Source organism: Bombina bombina, chromosome 1, assembly GCF_027579735.1.
Source record: "Bombina bombina isolate aBomBom1 chromosome 1, aBomBom1.pri, whole genome shotgun sequence".
Lineage (NCBI taxonomy): Eukaryota > Metazoa > Chordata > Amphibia > Anura > Bombinatoridae > Bombina > Bombina bombina.
The window spans coordinates 583849713-583871988 of record NC_069499.1 but is presented as its reverse complement, the minus strand read 5'-3'; the positions used below and the strand labels follow the sequence as shown (position 1 = coordinate 583871988).

Genomic DNA, 22276 nt, shown 5'->3' with positions numbered 1-22276 from the left:
TTTTTAGGCATTAACATTCTGTCATGATCCGGTGTACATGCGCTCAGGACACAGACCCTCGGGGCAGTGGTAGGGATTTGAAGACACCGACCCCTGACCCGGGGAAGAGTATCCTGGACGTGGATAGATGATATTCTGTGATTCATAGTTGCTAGAAGTTATTGTAGAATAAATGGAGAGTGCAACATTTGTATACAATATATTCTGATTTCACTGTGAGTTATAGTTAGTTAATAGAAGTAGCTGCAGGATTCAATGAGAGAAAAATATAGCAAAGTGGAATGTTCAGGCTTCAGAGTAATCCGGTAAAAGAATGACACTTAGATGCAAACTAAGGATTGTTGCAGGTTCACAGTACATAATATTATATAAAGCTGTATGTCAGAGTTAAAGCACAGCTGCACAGGTACTTAGACAAGCTGCAAGTTTAGGCATTAATTACTGTTTGTGCATTTAGATGCAAACTTGGTTTGTTGCAGGTTCACAGTACATATTATTATAAAGAGCTGTATGTCAGTAATTAGCAGAGCAGCACAGGTGAAAGTTAAGTTTAAGGCATCAATTACTGTTTGAACATATATTGGAGAATCACAGGAAAGCTTTTAATTGAACACATAGATGCAGAGTTCAGAATATGTTAACATATTTGCAGCAGGATATTTCAGCAATGACAACTTGTAGCAGAGAAATGCAGGAAACAGTCACAGACCTCTGTTGTTCAGGATCACAACTTCAATGTTAATGCAAGGCACATTAGACCTGAGAAGGCTTAAAAAGAGGCTGAGGTAATCAGGTGCATGAATGATTAATCAGGCAGGCAGGCAAGCTGAATGTGAATACTGCCCAAATGCAGCAGTCAGAGAAGGATTTCTTAAAGGGATAGTGACATTAGGCTGAGATATGTTACAGGTGGCAGCATTAAATATACTTAGTCAATCATAACCCCCCACATATGCTGAAGTAAAAAAAAAACTCAATGTCCTTGTTTTTTTATACCTAGTGATAGAAAAATATTTTTTAACGTTAAAGCCTTTTTATTAAGTCCCAAATATTAAGCAGCTTGCAGGGCATTCAAATTGGAACCTCTATCTGCAATGCTTTGTGGGATTACAATAACACTATTTATATTGCCTTTTTTACATAAGATATATACACACTACATGCAGATACACACGGGCGACTAAAGTTTCTTGTGGGCTGGTAAGTTTTGTCATTTACTCGCCCGGTGGGCGAGGGGAGTTTTTGGGTATTCATAGGCCCTGTATATGAGGTCTCATGTTTTAGGCACGTTGCTAGGTACTTACCTTATTTATCAGATCTCATGTTCTATTTATATTGTGAGGTACTTGCACTATATATGAGGTCTTGGGTTCTGGGCATGTTGCCATTTAAGGGGGTTGTGTAGGTGAGTATCTTATCTAAGATTATATATAAGGGGGGGTAGGTGGAAAACTCATTCTGGCTATTCCACAAGCTGTACGCTGAAGTTGTACTATGCCAAAGTCTCGCTGAACCAAAGGTAAACCTTTTTTAAGGGTTAGAAGTACAAGTGATATATCAATCCAGGAGAGATAATTTGGAAATGTGGCCTACCCAAAAAACTTTTACTCTAAAAAAGGGTCTTGATACTAAAAAACACAAAAAACAGGTGGTGCAACTGACGCTGCTATCTCCAAATTACTCCAATGTAAATAAAAAATCCCAGGATATTATAATTTTGAAAATGTTATCTTTTGTATTTTATAATAAATATATTGTTATTTATAATATCCTAGATCCTAGGACTGTTTATTTGGAGATAGCAGCGTCAGTTGCGCCACCTGTTTTTTGTGTTTTTTAGTAAACCTTTTTTTACCATTCTCCAGATTGTGTGCTATTCTTAGTGCAGGGTCATAAGGATAATGTACCCTGCGATGCACTCCACATGTGATCTAGCCCTATGTGTTTAACCCATTGCATCATTTTATAATTTTTTGCATGTAAATGTCTGTAGGTGAGTCCTTTTTAATGTCAACATGATTACAACTAGAGATTTTCATTGTTTATCAGCAGAACTTTTTATATTATCGATTTTGTGAAAAATGGTCCTATATGTGACATGTGCCAGTCCTGTTTTTCTGATGGAACTGTAAATTTACAGTTAAATGTTTGACTTATCAATTTCAACAGCTAAAAGGACTTGATAAACCCCAGCAGAGCAGGGTCCAGCAGCAGGTAGTCAGTCCAGTCTTTCAGAGTGCCCAAGGGTTAAGCAAAAAGCATAGTCACTTTAGGCAGAGCAGGGTGCAGCAGCAGGTAGTCAGTCCAATCTTTTAGCGTGCCAAAGGGTTAAGTAATAAAGTAGTCACTTAGGCAGAGCAGAGTTCAGCAGCAGGCAAACAGTCCAAACTTTATACAATAGAATAAGAGCACCCATGAGTACACACAGCACAACCTATACTAGGGCTATTAAGGATTGAAGGAGGTTACTTTAAATAGGAGCAGGCTTGAGCCACAGAGGGCGCACAAGTGCACACAAATACAAACAGAGCGGCATTTGCAGCGATGACGTCACCGTCGCGCACTGCATAACAACCTCAAGCGGCCATGGCAATGGCCAAAGAAGCGGAGCCGGCAGAACTAGGGAGCGGAGGAGGCGGTATGACACTGACATTACCCGCCACCATATTTGATGATGTTACAAAGTAAAATCATCAATCATATACACATGCTACCTGCTCAGTCAATTAAAAACTTAACAAAAAAATATTAATAAGCACTTTTACACTAATTAAATTAATAACCTAACAAAAATACATGCCCATTATACCCATAATGCCCCATATCTCTATGGCTTTGGTGCACAATAGGTTAATTTTCACATGTCACTATTAAAACACCATGAAAAGGGATCAATTGACATACAAGCCCATCAACCTGGTTTGCTAAACCCATGAAATCATCATTTTGTTTGTCTTTATGCGTGCCAATTTTTAATTAAGATACTTCAATACTAATCACACAAACAACTATTTTGTGTTGTTTTTGGGAAGTAACACTTTTGTGCTTGAGGGGTATTATTGGCAGAAGCATATTGTGATTGTGCTTGCTGGAAAAACAAACTGACAATAGCAGACAACATCTCAAATTCATTACTTGTAAAAAACCAAGGCAACATTGTTGATCAGCCCTAAAATGTTCTAATGGAGCAGAATATTTTATTCTTACACAGGAATGTCCCATTAGGTACAGCATACCAGCTACAGTATACACAGTATAATTTGTCAGACATAAAATACAAGGCCTTTTGTGCCAGTTTTAAAACACCAGCTGTATTATGCCAAGTTTAACATATCTTATCTATTTGTTAGGTGTAATATACAGTGTTTCTGTGTTATTGAATGCCAGGTGTTTTAGTTAAGGTGTAACATACAAGGTGTAGTGTGCAAGGTCAGACAGCCCATACATCATCTAAACTGGAAGATTTCCCATTTCCCTTATGAGAAAAATAACGAAAAGAAAATATTTAACCTATAAGGATAAATTAATCACTGATAGTAGCTTCATTTTTATTCCCTGAAATAGTTTTCTGTGCTACAGAAAGTAAAGTTTTTATTAAATTCACTCTCATGTGTATCTTTGCCCCTTAGTGTGAAGATAGAACCTTGGGGCATAGGGTTTAGACTCAAGGGTTGTTGATTGGATATTGTAATCACTAAAAGATAAGAAGCAGTGTTTTATTGTTAATAATTTATATGTATAATAAACATAACTCACTAATGGTGTCCCTCAGGGATCATTGCTGGGGTTTGTTTTGTTTAATGTGTTTTTTATTAGCCATAATGGAAATGGTTTAAAGAGATACAGAGTTAAATTGCAAGTGAAATACACATTTTAGAGAAAGGATCACTACATAGTTACAACTATAAACATCTTACAAGCATTCAATATCAAGCCATACAAAAATATTGCTGCTTCAATGTAGTATCAGCTGTGACAGCATAGGTTAACTGCCTGTAGTGAGATCTATTCATTTTAATGAGAGTTGCTACCGGCAGATAACCTATGCTGCAGAATCCTGTCACTTCACAGTCACAGCTGTTGCTATTTTATTTTTATTTTTTTTACCAGCTGCACATAAAGAGCAACAGCTTTTATCCAAAGAGAAAAGCAAACATTTAAAATGAAATGATCACATTCATTGACTAACCCCCAAAAAAGCAACTTGCAACCTGGCCTCCACCGCAATGGAACCCCAACCACAGATGACCTAGATTTCTCTCCTAGATTTCTGTTAACCCTGACTGCAAACTAGCTCTCACCACAATCTCCCCCTAACACCCTAGACTGTGACCTGGCTGTAAAGACCATCACTTAATGCTATATCACACCCCTGCATGATCCTCCATCGGTACACAAGACTCCATCAAATTACATAAACACTGTTCCTTTAAAAAAAAAAAAAAAAAGTATAATTAAGTTTTTAAAATACCTAGGAAATGATTGCGAGAGGGGTTTCATTTTAGTAGGTGGTTTGAAAAGAGGAATCCTGTAAAATGTTAAGCATTAAAGAGAGCTATTACAATGGGGCTAGGTCACAGTTATAGTCTACCTTTATTCACAAAACAGGGTCCAAAATATAGTCAATGTTCCAAACCATTTTAGATGTATGGCCCATTATACCATCAATATTCCTAAATTAGACCATGGTTCTGATGCATGGCACATGTAGCCTGCTTATGCCATACATATACCTAAATTAGATTCCAGATAAAATATATGTTATCTGCAGAATTATTATGCTAAAGTATATGCCCAACTTAGAACTCAGATGCATGGGTCCATAAACACCCAATTATGGGCCAGATTACAAATTAAACGCACCACTTGTAATCTGGCCCAATGACACCTACATTCTCAAATTAGATATGTGATCAGTGTATTGACCCTGCAGTGCCCTCTCATGGCAGGTATGCAGCCCCTTCATGCTGGCACACACTTCCACACAATACATTTTGGCTGACCTGACCACCTTGAAATACTTATGGAATATATGTGACAAGAGTTTTTTTCCCCTCCAAGTTTGCCTTTATTAAATCTTCATATGAAATATATCATTTAAAGGGACACTGAACCCAAATTTTGTCTTTCATGATTCAGATAGAGCATGACATTTTAATCAACTTTCTAATTTACTCCTATTATCAATTTCTCTTCGTTCTCTTGCTATCTCTATTTTAAAAGTAGGAATGTAAATCCTAGCAGCCAGCCCATTTTAGGTTCAGCACCATAGAGAACGCTTGCTTATTGGAGGCTTACATTTACCCACTAATAAGCAAGCATAACCCAGGTTCTCAACCAAAAATGGTCTGGCTCCTATGCATCACATTCCTGCTTTTTAAATAAAGATAGCAAGAGAACAAAGAAAATTTGATAATAGGAGTAAATTAGAAAATTGCTTAAAATTACATCACAAGGGATATAATAATCTGTATGCCTACCTTAGTTACATTATAATATATATATATATATATATATATATATATATATATATATATATATTTCTCTTGTTAAGTGTAGTCAGTCCACGGGTCATCCATTACTTATGGAATATATCTCTTCCTAACAGGAAGCTGCAAGAGGATCACCCAGCAGAGCTTGCTACATAGCTCCTCCCCTCACATGTCATATTCAGTCATTCTCTTGCAGCCTAACTAGATAGGTCGCTGTGAGAGGTCTGTGGTGTTTTTTAACTTAGTTTATTTCTACAATCAAAAGTTTGTTATTTTAAATGGCACCGGAGTGTGCTGTTTATTCTCAGGCAGCATTAGAAGAAGAATCTGCCTGCGTTTTCTATGATCGTAGCAGACATAACTAAGATCCACTGGCTGTTCTCATCTGAGGAGTGAGGTAACTTCAGAGAAGGGGAATAGCATGCAGGGCCCCCCTGCAAATGAGGTATGTGCAGTAATTATTTTTCTGAGGAATGGAATTGACTGAGAAAATACTGCTGATACCAATGTAAAGTAAGTTCAGCCTTAAATGCAGTGATAGCGACTGGTATTAGGCTGATGAGTGTGTGTACACTGAATGTATTTTTCTAAGGAATGGAATTGACTCTGAAAATACTGTTAATATTGAAATAATGTATGAGCCTTAACTGCAGTAAAAGCGACTGGTAGCAGGCTTATTAATAACAATTCATAACTTTTCAAATGTATGTTTAAAACGTTTACTGGCATGTTAATCGTTTTTTGTGAGGTACTTGGTGATAAAACTTATTGGGGCATGATTTTTACCACATGGCCATCTTTGTTTTCTGCATAGAAACAGTTTTCTGAGCTTCCCCACTGTTGTAATATGAGTGGGAGGGGCCTATTTTAGCGCTTTTTTGCGCAGTAAAAATTCAGTCACAATCTGTCTACTTCATCCTCCATGATCCAGATCGTCTCTAGAGAGCTCAGGGGTCTTCAAAATTCATTTTGAGGGAGGTAATCAGTCACAGCAGACCTGTGACAGTGTGTTTTGACTGTGAGAAAAACGTTAATTATTAAATTGTTAATCCGTTTTTGGGTATTAAGGGGTTAATCATCCATTTGCTGGTGGGTGCAATCCTTTGCTAACTTAATACATTTACTGTGAAAAATTGGTTGCTATAACTATTTTGGTTCATTGTTATTTCAACTGTGACAGCTTTTTGTGCTTCTTAAAGGCACAGTAGCGTTTTTTATATTGCTTGTAAACTTATTTAGAAAAGTATTTCCAAGCTTGCTAGTCTCATTGCTAGTCTGTTTTAACATGTCTGACACAGATGAATCTCTTTGTTCACTATGTTTAAAGGCCAATGTGGAGCCCAATAGAAATTTATGTACTAATTGCATTGATGCTACTTTAAATAAAAGTCAATCTTTACATGTAAAGAAATTATCACCAGACAACGAGGGGGAAGTTATGCCGACTAACTCGCCTCCCGCTCAGGAGGTGCGTGATTTTGTGGCGCCAAGTACATCAGGGAGGCCCTTACAAATCACTTTGCAAGACATGGCTACTGTTATGACAGAAGTATTATCTAAATTGCCAGAATTAAGAGGCAAGCGCGATTGCTCTGGGTTAAGGACAGAGCGCGCGGATGAGGTGAGAGCCATGTCAGATACTGCGTCACAGTTTGCAGAACGTGAAGACGGAGAGCTTCATTCTGTGGGTGACGGATCTGATCCAGGGAGACTGGATTCAGAGATTTCTAATTTTAAATTTAAGCTTGAGAACCTCCGCATATTGCTAGGGGAGGTATTAGCGGCTCTGAATGATTGTAACACGGTTGCAATTCCAGAAAAATTATGTAGGTTGGATAGATACTATGCGGTACCGGTGTGTACTGACGTGTTTCCTATACCTAAAAGGCTTACAGAGATTATTAGCAAGGAGTGGGATAGACCTGGTGTGCCCTTTTCCCCTCCTCCCATATTTAGGAAAATGTTTCCTATAGACGCCACCACACGAGACTTATGGCAGACGGTCCCTAAGGTGGAGGGAGCAGTTTCTACTTTAGCTAAGCGTACCACTATCCCGGTGGAGGATAGATGTGCCTTTTCAGATCCAATGGATAAGAAATTAGAGGGTTACCTTAAGAAAATGTTTGTTCAAGAAGGTTTTATCTTACAGCCCCTTGCATGCATTGCGCCTGTCACTGCTGCGGCGGCATTCTGGTTTGAGTCTCTGGAAGAGGCCATTCGCACAGCTCCATTGGATGAAATTATGAACAAGCTTAAAGCACTTAAGCTAGCTAACGCATTTGTTTCTGATGCCGTCGTACATTTAACCAAACTTACGGCTAAGAACTCCGGATTCGCCATCCAAGCGCGCAGAGCGCTATGGCTTAAATCCTGGTCAGCTGACGTGACTTCTAAATCTAAATTGCTTAATATTCCTTTCAAAGGGCAGACCTTATTCTGGCCCGGCTTGAAAGAAATTATAGCTGACATTACGGGAGGTAAGGGCCATGCTCTACCTCAGGACAGGGCCAAATCAAAGGCTAAACAGTCTAATTTTCGTGCCTTTCGTAACTTCAAGGCTGGAGCAGCATCAACTTCCTCCGCTCCAAAACAGGAAGGAGCTGTTGCTCGTTACAGGCAGGGCTGGAAAGTTAACCAGTCCTGGAACAAGGGCAAGCAGGCCAAGAAACCTGCTGCTGCCCCCAAGACAGCATGAAGAGAGGGCCCCCTATCCGGAAACGGATCTAGTGGGGGGCAGACTTTCTCTCTTCGCCCAGGCTTGGGCAAGAGATGTCCAGGCCCCCTATCCGGAAACGGATCTAGTGGGGGGCAGACTTTCTCTCTTCGCCCAGGCTTGGGCAAGAGATGTCCATATCTCAGGGATATCTCCTGGACTTCAAAACTTCTCCTCCACGAGGGAGATTTCATCTTTCAAGGTTATCAGCAAACCAAATAAAGAAAGAGGCGTTTCTACGCTGTGTACAAGACCTTTTACTAATGGGGGTGATCCACCCAGTTCCGCGGACGGAACACGGGCAGGGATTCTATTCAAATCTATTTGTGGTTCCCAAGAAAGAGGGAACCTTCAGACCAATCTTGGACTTAAAAATCCTAAACAAATTTCTAAGAGTTCCATCATTCAAAATGGAAACTATTCGAACCATCCTTCCCATGATCCAAGAGGGTCAGTACATGACCACAGTGGATTTAAAGGATGCCTACCTTCACATATCGATTCACAAGGATCATTATCGGTACCTAAGATTTGCTTTCCTAGACAGGCATTACCAGTTTGTAGCTCTTCCCTTCGGATTAGCTACGGCTCCAAGAATCTTTACAAAAGTTCTGGGCTCACTTCTGGCGGTACTAAGACCGCGAGGCATAGCGGTGACTCCGTACCTAGACGACATTCTGATACAAGCGTCAAGTTTTCAAACTGCCAAGTCTCATACAGAGATAGTTCTGGCATTTCTGAGGTCGCATGGGTGGAAGGTGAACGTGGAAAAGAGTTCTCTATTACCACTTACAAGAGTTCCCTTTCTAGGGACTCTTATAGATTCTGTAGAGATGAAAATTTACCTGACAGAGGCCAGGTTATCAAAACTTCTAAATGCTTGCCATGTCCTTCATTCCATTCCACACCCGTCAGTAGCTCAGTGCATGGAAGTAATCGGCTTAATGGTAGCGGCAATGGACATAGTACCATTTGCGCGCCTGCATCTCAGACCGCTGCAATTGTGCATGCTAAGTCAGTGGAACGGGGATTACTCAGATTTGTCCCCCCTACTAAGTCTGGATCAAGAGACCAGAGATTCTCTTCTATGGTGGCTCTCTCGGCCACATCTGTCCAAGGGGATGACCTTTCGCAGGCCAGATTGGACGATTGTAACAACAGACGCCAGCCTTCTAGGCTGGGGCGCAGTCTGGAACTCCCTGAAAGCTCAGGGATTATGGACTCAGGAGGAGAAACTCCTCCCAATAAATATTCTGGAATTAAGAGCAATATTCAATGCTCTCCTAGCTTGGCCTCAGTTAGCAACTCTGAGGTTCATCAGATTTCAGTCGGACAACATCACGACTGTGGCTTACATCAACCATCAAGGGGGAACCAGAAGTTCCCTAGCTATGTTGGAAGTCTCAAATATAATTCGCTGGGCAGAGTCTCACTCTTGCCACCTGTCAGCGATTTACATCCCAGGCGTAGAGAACTGGGAGGCGGATTTTCTAAGTCGCCAGACTTTTCATCCGGGGGAGTGGGAACTTCATCCGGAGGTCTTTGCTCAACTGATTCTTCGCTGGGGCAAACCAGATCTGGATCTCATGGCGTCTCGCCAGAACGCCAAGCTTCCTTGTTACGGATCCAGGTCCAGGGACCCGGGAGCGGTGCTGATAGATGCTCTGACAGCCCCTTGGGTCTTCAACATGGCTTATGTGTTTCCACCATTCCCGATGCTTCCTCGTTTGATTGCCAAGATCAAACAGGAGAGAGCTTCGGTGATTCTGATAGCGCCTGCGTGGCCACGCAGGACCTGGTATGCAGACCTAGTGGACATGTCGTCCTGTCCACCGTGGTCTCTACCTCTGAGACAGGACCTTCTAATTCAGGGTCCTTTCAAACATCCAAATCTAATTTCTCTGAGGCTGACTGCATGGAGATTGAACGCTTGATTCTATCAAAGCGTGGCTTCTCGGAGTCGGTTATTGATACCTTAATACAGGCTAGGAAGCCTGTTACCAGAAAAATTTACCATAAGATATGGCGTAAATATTTATATTGGTGCGAATCCAAGAGTTACTCATGGAGTAAGGTTAGGATTCCTAGGATATTGTCCGTTCTACAAGAGGGATTAGAAAAGGGCTTATCTGCTAGTTCGTTAAAGGGACAGATTTCTGCTCTGTCTATTCTTCTACACAAACGTCTGACTGAAGTTCCAGACGTTCAGGTTTTTTGTCAGGCTTTAACTAGGATTAAGCCTGTGTTTAAGACTGTTGCTCCGCCTTGGAGCTTAAACTTAGTTCTTAATGTTCTTCAAGGCGTTCCATTTGAACCCCTTCATTCCATTGATATCAAGCTGTTATCCTGGAAGGTTTTGTTTTTGATGGCTATTTCCTCGGCTCGAAGAGTCTCTGAGTTATCTGCCTTACATTGTGATTCTCCTTATCTGATTTTTCATTCAGACAAGGTAGTTCTGCGTACTAAACCTGGGTTCTTACCTAAGGTAGTTACTAACAGGAATATCAATCAAGAGATTGTTGTTCCATCACTGTGTCCTAACCCTTCTTCAAAGAAGGAACGACTTTTGCATAATTTGGACGTAGTCCGTGCCCTGAAGTTCTATTTACAGGCAACTAAAGATTTTCGTCAAACTTCTTCCCTGTTTGTCGTTTACTCTGGACAGAGAAGAGGTCAAAGGCTTCGGCTACCTCTCTCTCTTTTTGGCTTCGTAGCATAATACGTTTAGCCTATGAGACTGCTGGATAGCAGCCTCCTGAAAGGATTACAGCTCATTCTACTAGAGCTGTGGCTTCCACCTGGGCCTTTAAAAATGAGGCCTCTGTTGAACAGATTTGCAAGGCTGCGACTTGGTCTTCGCTTCACACCTTTTCAAAATTTTACAAATTTGACACTTTTGCTTCTTCGGAGGCTATTTTTGGGAGAAAGGTACTTCAGGCAGTGGTTCCTTCTGTTTAATGTTCCTGCCTTGTCCCTCCCTTCATCCGTGTACTTTAGCTTTGGTATTGGTATTCCATAAGTAATGGATGACCCGTGGACTGACTACACTTAACAAGAGAAAACATAATTTATGCTTACCTGATAAATTTATTTCTCTTGTAGTGTAGTCAGTCCACGGCCCGCCCTGTCTTTAAGGCAGACCTAAATTTTAATTAAACTCCAGTCACCACTGCACCCTATGGTTTCTCCTTTCTCGTCTGCTTTGGTCGAATGACTGAATATGACATGTGAGGGGAGGAGCTATGTAGCAAGCTCTGCTGGGTGATCCTCTTGCAGCTTCCTGTTAGGAAGAGATATATTCCATAAGTAATGGATGACCTGTGGACTGACTACACTACAAGAGAAATAAATTTATCAGGTAAGCATAAATTATGTTATATACAAAAGAAAGAAGAAAAACATCAGTTGGTGGCATAAGAGTATGTCTCCCACTGGTGGCTTAAGTATACCCTTTCCTGGCACTTAAACCTTATACAGTCATGACTGTATAAGGTTTACGTGCCAGGAAAGGGTATACCACCAACTGATGGTTTTCTTCTTTCTTTTGTATATATTCATACAAATATACCTCTGTGCACTACACATCTACATATTTATTTACAAAAGTAAGTGAGTAAAAACTGAGTCTTATGAATTCTAGTGCCAATCATCCTCATTAACTATATATATATATATATATATATATATATATATATATATACACACACATACAATCTACCTAGTAACTTTGCATTACACCTGTACATTATTACACAGTATATTAACATCTGTACCATAATGCTTATTTATTGCAGTGTACCCCAAATCAGCATCTTACTGTTACTTGTCCTGTGCTGTGCTGGAGACTGTATTTGTATTATTGTGTTATGTGTGTGTAGGAAAGAATTGTTTAAACTGACCTGAGCTAAGCCTACACTCCCAGCTTCAGCTGTTCCTTCCCAAAATAACTGAGCTGTCATTGGAGGCTAGACAAAGGGATCACACCAATACATTATCATTTGTCATTGTGTGTACCCAGACTAGGCCTCAGATCAGTGCATAGCCCCTGCAGCCCCTTACCTTTGGCAGCGCTGTCCTGCTTCTGTTGTATCACATACGGAGACTTGAAGTGTAAGAGCAGGGAGAGGTGTAGACATGGGCCCCTGCTTTTGTAGGGTCCGGCCGTTCTGCACTGGCTATACAACCTTTGTGCTGACCCTGATACAGACTTGATTGTATTTTCTTAAAAGCAAATGAAAGGTATTCAGATATATTTCAGATGATTAAATGTTAACAGACAAAGCAGTAGTAGAAGTCTGAATTACGCTGGTTTGTATAGGAAGTGTTATTAGTAGCAGAAAACATTGTTGCCCGTGGCACTATATAGATCACGAGTCAGTCAGAACATGTTATACGTTTCTAGAGGCTAAATCTTCAAGAAGCCTTATATAAATTAGGTGCTGTTCAAAGCAGTTCTAGCAAACTGATGCATGGTCTAAAGAAATCTTATAAGGAAGGACTTTATTATGCTAACTTCACAGGGATGTGTAAAGAATAGAAGTGATATTATGGAAATATCCAAATATATGTAGATAAAATAAAAAAAATTAAAAACTTCATTAAAAAGTGTGCTAGAATAGAAACTGAAAATATAGGCGATTCAGAAATGATTTGTAAAAATATTAATTTAGAGAAAGGGTGGTTGGATCTGGAAGGAGAATATATTCTGGTGGAAGAAGTATTAATAAAGAGAAACAAAAAGCATTCTAAAAGCATGAGATCTACTTATAAAGGTATTGTGATGATTAAGTACGTTTAGGCCTTTGAATTATGTAAGCAAATCGTCTCTTGTTTTTTCGCTGCTCTTACCATTACATTTCTGTGTTTTTAATACTATGTATAAAAATAAAGTGGCCAGCAATCAAGCAGAGACGTCAGTGCTTGTCAGTTTAAGTAAAGGTTTTAGTACCAAAGAGCGACAAACTGTTAAACACTTATACCAAGTGTTGGGTGACTGTTTCATTCACAGTTAGAATGCCATGAAGACCTTAATAGAAATAGTCGGCTAGATTACGAGTCTTGCGTTAGCCTTAAAAAGCAGCGTTGAGAGGTCCCAATGCTGCTTTTTAACGCCCGCTGGTATTACGAGTCAGGCAGGTACAGGTGTACCGCTCACTTTTCTTCTGTGACTCGCGCTTACCGTACATCCCCTTACGTCAATTGCGTATCCTATCTTTTTAATGGGATTTTCCTAACGCCGGTATTACAAGTCTTGGAAGAAGTGAGCGGTAGACCCTCAGCTGTCAAGACACCTACCGCATTTAAAAGTCAGTAGTTAAGAGTTTTATGGGCTAACGCCGTAACATAAAACTCTTAACTAAAGTGCTACAAAGTACACTAACACCCATAAACTACCTATTAACCCCTAAACCGAGCCCCCCCCCCCACATCGCAAACACTTAAATAAAGTTTTTAACCCCTAATCTGCCGACCGGACATCGCCGCCACTATAATAAACATATTAACCCCTAAACCGCCGCACTCGCACCTCGCAAACACTAGTTAAATTTTATTAACCCCTAATCTGCCGTCCCTAACATCGCCAACACCTATCTACATTTATTAACCCCTAATCTACCACCCCCAATGTCGCCGCTACTACATTAAATTTATTAACCCCTAAACCTAAGTCTAACTCTAAGTCTAACCCCCCAACTTAAATATAATTTAAATAAAACGGAATTAAGTTACTACAAATAAATAAATTAATCCTATTTAAAACGAAATACTTACCTATAAAATAAACCAAAAAATAGCTACAATATAACTAATAGTTACATTGTAGCTATTTTAGGATTTATTTTTATTTTACAGGCAACTTTGTATTTATTTTAACTAGGTAGAATAGATATTAAATAGTTATTAACATATAGTACAAATTTACCTGTAAAATAAATCCTAACCTAAATTACAATTACACCTAACACTACACTATCATTAAATTAATTACATAAACTAACTACAATTAAATTAAATAAACTAAAGTACGAAAAACAACAAACACTAAATTACAGAAAATAAAAAAATAATTACAATTTTTTTTAAACTAATTACACCTAATCTAATACTCCTAATAAAATAAAAAAGCCCCCCAAAATAATAAAATTCCCTACCCTATACTAAATTACAAATAGCCCTTAAAAGGGCCTTTTGCAGGGCATTGCCCCAAAGTAATCAGCTCTTTTACCTGTAAAAAAAAATACAATACCCCCCAACATTAAAACCCACCACCCACACACCCAACCCTACTCTAAAACCCACCAATCCCCCCTTAAAAACACTACCCCCTTGAAGATCACCCTACCTTGAGAAGTCTTCACCCAGCCGGGCACAAATGGACCTCCAGAGGGGCAGAAGTCTTCATCCAATCCAGGCAGAAGAGGTCCTCCAAGCGGCAGAAGTCTTCATCCAGACGGCATCTTCTATCTTCATCCATCCAGAACTGAGCGGGTCCATCTTCAATCTAGCCGACGTGGAGCATCCTCTTCAAATGAAGTCCAAGCGAAGAATGAAGGTTCCTTTAAATGACATCATCCAAGATGGCGTCCCTTGAATTCCGATTGGCTGATAGGATTCTATCAGCTAATCGTAATTAAGATAGGAAAAATCCTATTGGCTGATCCAATCAGCCAATAGGATTGAGGTTGCATTCTATGGGCTGATTGGAACGGCCAATAGAATGCGAGCTCAATCCTATTGGCTGATTGGATCAGCCAATAGGATTTTTACTACCTTAATTCCGATTGGCTGATAGAATCCTATCAGCCAATCGGAATTCAAGGGACGCCAACTTGGATGACGTCATTTAACCCCTTAATGACCACAGCACTTTTCCATTTTCTGTCCGTTTGGGACCAAGGCTATTTTTACATTTTTGCGGTGTTTGTGTTTAGCTGTAATTTTCCTCTTACTCATTTACTGTACCCACACATATTATATACCGTTTTTCTCGCCATTAAATGGACTTTCTAAGGATACCATTATTTTCATCATATCTTATAAATTACTATAAAAAAATTATAAAATATGAGGAAAAATTGAAAAAAAACCCCACTTTTTCTAACTTTGACCCCCAAAATCTGTTACATATCTACAACCACCAAAAAACACCTATGCTAAATAGTTTCTAAATTTTGTCCTGAGTTTAGAAATACCCAATGTTTACATGTTCTTTGCTTTTTTTGCAAGTTATAGGGCCATAAATACAAGTAGCACTTTGCTATTTCCAAACCATTTTTTTTTTCTTCAAAATTAGCGCTAGTTACATTAGAACACTGATATCTTTTAGGAATCTCTGAATATTCATTGACATGTATATATATTTTTTTTTTAGTAGACAACCCAAAGTATTGATCTAGGCCCATTTTGGTATATTTCATGCCACCATTTCACCGCCAAATGCGATCAAATAAAAAAAATTGTTCACTTTTTCACAAATTTTTTCACAAACTTTAGGTTTCTCACTGAAATTATTTACAAACAGCTTGTGCAATTATGGCACAAATGGTTGTAAATTCTTCTCTGGGATCCCCTTTGTTCAGAAATAGCAGACTTATATGGCTTTGGTGTTGCTTTTTGGTAATTAGAATGCCACTAAATGCCACTGCGCACCACACGTGTATTATGCCCAGCAGTGTAGGAGTTAATTAGGGAGCATGTAGGGAGCTTTTTGGTAATTTTAGCTTTAGTGTAGTGCAGTAGACAACCCCAAGTATTGATCTAGGCCCATTTTGGTATATTTCATGCCACCATTTCACCGCCAAATGCGATCAAATTAAAAAAAATGTTAAATTTTTCACAATTTTAGGTTTCTCACTGAAATCATTTACAAACAGCTTGTGCAGTTATGGCACAAATGGTTGTAAATGCTTATCTGGGATCCCCTTTGTTCAGAAATAGCAGACATATATGGCTTTGGCGTTGCTTTTTGGTATTTAGAAAGCCGCTAAATGCCGCTGCGCATCACACGTGTATTATGGCTAGCAGTGAAGGGGTTAATTAGGTAGCTTGCAGGGAGCTTGCAGGGTTAATATTAGATTTAGTGTAGAGATCAGCCTCCCACCTGAAACATCAGACCTCCTGATCCCTCCCAAACAGCTCTCTTCCCTCCCCCACCCCACAATTGTCCCCGCCATCTTAAGTACTGGCAGAAAGTCTGCCAGTACTAAAATAAAAGCTATATTTTTTTTTTTTAAGCATTTTTACATATGCTGCTGTGTACAATCCCCCCTTAGCCCCCAACCTCACTGATCCCCCCCAAACAGCTCTATAACCCTCCCACTCTAACTTAATGGGCGCCATCTTGGGTACTGGCAGCTGTCTGCCAGTACCCAGTTTAAAAGAAAAAATGTTTTTCTCCAACATTGGTGTGTCCGGTCCACGGCGTCATCCTTACTTGTGGGAATATCTCTTCCCCAACAGGAAATGGCAAAGAGTCCCAGCAAAGCTGGCCATATAGTCCCTCCTAGGCTCCGCCCACCCCAGTCATTCTCTTTGCCGTTGCACAGGCAACATCTCCACGGAGATGGTTAAGAGTATGTGGTGTTTAGTTGTAGTTTTTTTATTCTACTATCAAGAGTTTGTTATTTTAAAATAGTGCTGGTATGTACTATTTACTCTGAAACAGAAAAAGATGAAGATTTCTGTTTGTGAGAGGAAGATGATTTTAGCAGACAGTAACTAAAATCGATTGCTGTTTCCACATAGGACTGTTGAGATGAAGTAACTTCAGTTGGGGGAAACAGTTAGCAGACTTTTCTGCTTAAGGTATGACTAGCCATATTTCTAACAAGACTGTGTAATGCTGGAAGGCTGTCATTTCCCCTCATGGGGACCGGTAAGCCATTTTCTTAGTCTCAAACAGAATAAAGGGCTTAATATGGGCTATAAAACTGGTAGACACTTTTATGGGCTAAATCGATTGCTTTATTTGGACATTTTATACATGTTTATGCTGATAATTCACACTTATAAACTTGGGGAACGTTTTTTAACGTCAGGCACTATGTTAGACACCTTTTCCAGTCAGGAAGGGCCTTCCCAGTTGTAGGCTGAGCCTCATTTTCGCGCCATTACTGCGCAGTTGTTTTTGAGTGCAAGACATGCAGATGCATGTGTGAGGACCTGAAAGTAGTTGGAAAAGTTCCTAGAAGGCGTCATTTGGTATCGTATTCCCCTCTGGGCTTGGTAAAGTCACAGCAAAGGCTGTAGCTGGGACTGTATAGGGGTTAAATCTGTAACCGGCTCCGGTTTTGTTATTTTAAGGGTTAAAGCTCTGAAAATTGGTGTGCAATACTTTTAATGCTTTAAGACACTGTGGTGAAAGTTTGGTAAATTTTGAACAATTCCTTCATATATTTTCACATATTCAGTAATAAAGTGTGCTCTGTTTAAAATTTAAAGAGACAGTAACGGTTTTGTTTTAAAACGGTTTTTGTGCTTTATTGACAAGTTTAAGCCTGTTTAACATGTCTGTGCCTTCAGATAAGCTATGTTCTATATGTATGAAAGCCAATGTGTCTCCCCCTTCAAAATTGTGTGATAATTGTGCCATAGCGTCCAAACAAAGTAAGGACAGTACTGCCACAGATAATGAAATTGCCCAAGATGATTCCTCAGATGAAGGGAGTAGACATGGTTCTACATCATCTCCTTCTGTGTCTACGCCAGTTTTGCCCACGCAGGAGGCCCCTAGTACTTCTAGCGCGCCAATGCTTATTACCATGCAACAATTGACGGCTGTAATGGATAACTCCATAGCAAATATTTTATCCAAAATGCCTGCATATCAGAGAAAGCGCGATTGCTCTGTTTTAAACACTGAAGAGCAGGAGGGCGCTGATGATAATTGTTCTGTCATACCCTCACACCAATCTGAAGGGGCCATGAGGGAGGTTTTGTCAGATGGGGAAATTTCAGATTCAGGAAAAATTTCTCAACAGGCTGAACCTGATGTTGTGACATTTAAATTTAAATTAGAACATCTCCGCGCACTGCTTAAGGAGGTGTTATCTACTCTGGATGATTGTGACAACTTGGTCATTCCAGAAAAATTATGCAAGATGGACAAGTTCCTAGAGGTTCCGGTGCACCCCAACGCTTTTCCTATACCCAAGCGGGTGCCGGACATAGTGAATAAGGAGTGGGAGAAGCCCGGCATACCTTTTGTTCCCCTTCCTATATTTAAGAAATTATTTCCTATGGTCGACCCCAGAAAGGACTTATGGCAGACAGTCCCTAAGGTCGAGGGGGCAGTTTCTACTCTAAACAAGCGCACTACTATTCCTATTGAAGATAGTTGTGCTTTCAAAGATCCTATGGATAAAAAATTGGAAGGTTTGCTTAAAAAGATTTTTGTACAGCAAGGTTACCTTCTACAACCCATTTCGTGCATTGTTCCTGTCACTACAGCAGCGTGGTTCTGGTTCGAGGAACTAGAAAAGTCGCTCAGTAGAGAGACTCCATATGAGGAGGTTATGGACAGAGTTCACGCACTTAAGTTGGCTAACTCTTTTATTTTAGATGCCGCTTTGCAATTAGCTAGATTAGCGGCGAAAAATTCAGGGTTTGCAATTGTGGCACGCAGAGCGCTTTGGCTATAGTCTTGGTCAGCGGATGTATCATCCAAGACAAAATTGCTTAACATCCCCTTCAAGGGTAAAACTCTCTTTGGACCAGAATTGAAAGAGATTATCTCAGACATCACTGGGGGAAAGGGCCACGCCCTCCCACAAGATAGGCCTTTCAAGGCCAAGAATAAGTCTAATTTTCGTTCCTTTCGTAATTTCAGGAACGGACCGGCCTCTAATTCTGCATCCTCTAAGCAAGAGGGTAATGCCTCACTGTCCAAACCAGCCTGGAAACCGATGCAAGGCTGGAACAAGGGTAAGCAGACCAAGAAGCCTGCTACCGCTAACAAAACAGCATGAAGGAGTAGCCCCCGATCCGGGACTGGATCTAGTGGGGGGCAGACTCTCTCTCTTTGCTCAGGCTTGGGCAAGAGATGTTCAGGATCCCTGGACGCTAGAAATAGTTTCTCAGGGTTATCTTCTGGAATTCAAGGAACTACCCCCAAGGGGAAGGTTCCACATGTCTCACTTATCCTCAAACCAAATAAAGAGACAGGCGTTCTTACATTGTGTAGAAGACCTGCTAAAGATGGGAGTGATACACCCAGTTCCAATGACGGAACAAGGAATGGGATTTTACTCAAATCTGTTCGTAGTTCCCAAAAAAGAGGGAACCTTCAGACCAATTCTGGATTTAAAGATCCTAAACAAATTTCTCAGGGTACCATCGTTCAAAATGGAAACCATTCGAACGATTCTACCCACTATCCAGGAAGGTCAATTTATGACTACCGTGGATCTAAAGGATGCGTACCTACATATTCCTATCCACAAAGAACATCATCAGTTCCTAAGGTTCGCCTTTCTGGACAAACATTACCAGTTTGTGGCCCTCCCATTCGGATTAGCCACTGCTCCAAGGATTTTCACAAAGGTACTCTGGTCCCTTCTAGCGGTTCTAAGACCGAGGGGCATTGCAGTAGTACCATACTTGGACGACATTCTAATACAAGCGTCGTCCCTTTCAAAAGCAAAGGCTCATACAGACATCGTTCTGGCCTTCCTCAGATCTCACGGATGGAAGGTGAATATAGAAAAAAAGTTCTCTGTCTCCATCAACAAGAGTTCCCTTCCTGGGAACAATAATGAGGATCTTTCTGACAGATGTCAGAAAGTCAAAACTTCTAAGCGCTTGTCAAGTTCTTCATTCTGTTCCACGTCCTTCCATAGCTCAGTGCATGGAAGTAGTAGGGTTGATGGTTGCAGCAATGGACATAGTTCCTTTTGCGCGAATTCATCTAAGACCATTACAACTGTGCATGCTGAAACAGTGGAATGGGGACTATACAGACTTGTCTCCAGTGATTCAAGTAGATCAGAAGACCAGAGATTCACTCCGTTGGTGGATATCCCTGGACCACCTATCCCAGGGAATGAGCTTCCGCAGACCAGAGTGGGTCATTGTCATGACCGACGCCAGTCTAGTGGGCTGGGGTGCGGTCTGGGAATCCCTGAAAGCTCAGGGACTATGGTCTCGGGAAGAGTCTCTTCTCCCGATAAACATTCTGGAACTAAGAGCGATATTCAATGCTCTCAGGGCTTGGCCTCATCTTGCAAAGGCCAGATTCATAAGATTCCAATCAGACAACATGACGACTGTTGCGTATATCAATCATCAGGGGGGAACAAGGAGTTCCCTGGCAATGAAAGAAGTATCCAAAATAATACAATGGGCGGAGAATCACTCCTGCCATCTATCTGCGATCCACATCCCAGGTGTGGAAAACTGGGAAGCGGATTATCTGAGTCGTCAGACATTCCATCCGGGGGAGTGGGAACTCCACCCGGAGATTTTTGCCCAGTTGACTCAATTATGGGGCATTCCAGACATGGATCTGATGGCGTCTCATCAAAACTTCAAGGTTCCTTGCTACGGGTCCAGATCCAGGGATCCCAAGGCGACTCTAGTGGATGCACTAGTAGCGCCTTGGACCTTCAACCTAGCTTATGTGTTCCCACCGTTTCCTCTCAATCCCAGGCTGGTAGCCAGGATCAAACAGGAGAGGGTCTCGGTGATCTTGATAGCTCCTGCGTGGCCACGCAGGACTTGGTATGCAGACCTGGTGAATATGTCATCGGTTCCACCATGGAAGCTACCTTTGAGACAGGACCTTCTTGTTCAGGGTCCATTCGAACATCCAAATCTGGTCTCCCTCCAGCTGACGGCTTGGAGATTGAACGCTTGATTCTATCAAAGCGTGGGTTTTCAGATTCGGTGTTTGATACTCTGGTTCAAGCCAGAAGACCGGTAACTAGAAAGATTTACCATAAAATATGGAAAAGATATAGCTGCTGGTGTGAATCCAAGGGATTCCCTTGGAATAAGGTAAAAATTCCTAAGATTCTTTCCTTTCTGCAAGAAGGTTTGGATAAAGGATTATCTGCGAGTTCTCTAAAGGGACAGATTTCTGCTTTATCTGTCTTACTACACAAACGACTGGCAGCTATGCCAGATGTTCAAGCATTTGTTCAGGCTCTGGTTAGAATCAAGCCTGTTTACAGACCTTTGACTCCTCCCTGGAGTTTAAATCTAGTTCTTTCAGTTCTTCAAGGGGTTCCGTTTGAACCTCTACATTCCATAGATATTAAGTTGTTATCTTGGAAAGTTTTGTTTTTGGTTGCTATTTCTTCTGCTAGAAGAGTTTCAGAGTTATCTGCTCTGCAGTGTTCTCCGCCCTATCTGGTGTTCCATGCAGATAAGGTGGTTTTGCGTACTAAGCCTGGTTTTCTTCCAAAGGTTGTTTCTAACAAAAATATTAACCAGGAGATAGTTGTACCTTCTTTGTGTCCGAATCCAGTTTCAAAGGAGGAACGTTTGTTTCACAATTTGGACGTAGTCCGTGCTCTAAAATTCTATTTAGAAGCTACAAAAGATTTCAGACAAACATCTTCTCTGTTTGTCGTCTATTCTGGTAAAAGGAGAGGTCAAAAAGCGACTTCTACCTCTCTTTCCTTTTGGCTTAAAAGCATCATCTGATTGGCTTACGAGACTGCCGGACGGCAGCCTCCTGAAAGAATCACAGCTCACTCCACTAGGGCTGTGGCTTCCACATGGGCCTTCAAGAACAAGGCTTCTGTTGATCAGATATGTAAGGCAGCGACTTGGTCTTCACTGCACACTTTTGCCAAATTTTACAAATTTGATACTTTTGCTTCTTCGGAGGCTATTTTTGGGAGAAAGGTTTTGCAAGCCGTGGTGCCTTCCGTTTAGGTAACCTGATTTGCTCCCTCCCTTCATCCGTGTCCTAAAGCTTTGGTATTGGTTCCCACAAGTAAGGATGACGCTGTGGACCGGACACACCAATGTTGGAGAAAACAGAATTTATGCTTACCTGATAAATTACTTTCTCCAACGGTGTGTCCGGTCCACGGCCCGCCCTGGTTTTTTAATCAGGTCTGATGAA

The 22276-nt window shown here is 40.8% G+C and overlaps 2 protein-coding genes across 18 annotated transcripts in view; one reads left to right on the top strand and one right to left on the bottom strand.

Annotated features, from left to right (window-relative positions):
• The window catches only part of RAB17 (RAB17, member RAS oncogene family), a 269538-nt gene extending 257056 nt beyond the window's left edge, over nucleotides 1–12482 (bottom strand). For both annotated transcript variants that reach the window (XM_053698850.1, XM_053698851.1), the window contains exon 1: nucleotides 12265–12482. The gene's annotated coding sequence lies outside the window, so the exon portion shown is untranslated. The remainder of the gene's footprint in view (nucleotides 1–12264) is intronic.
• Nucleotides 1–22276, top strand: part of LRRFIP1 (LRR binding FLII interacting protein 1) — a 244359-nt gene that overhangs the window by 48046 nt on the left and 174037 nt on the right. The gene's annotated exons all lie outside the window — the stretch shown is intronic.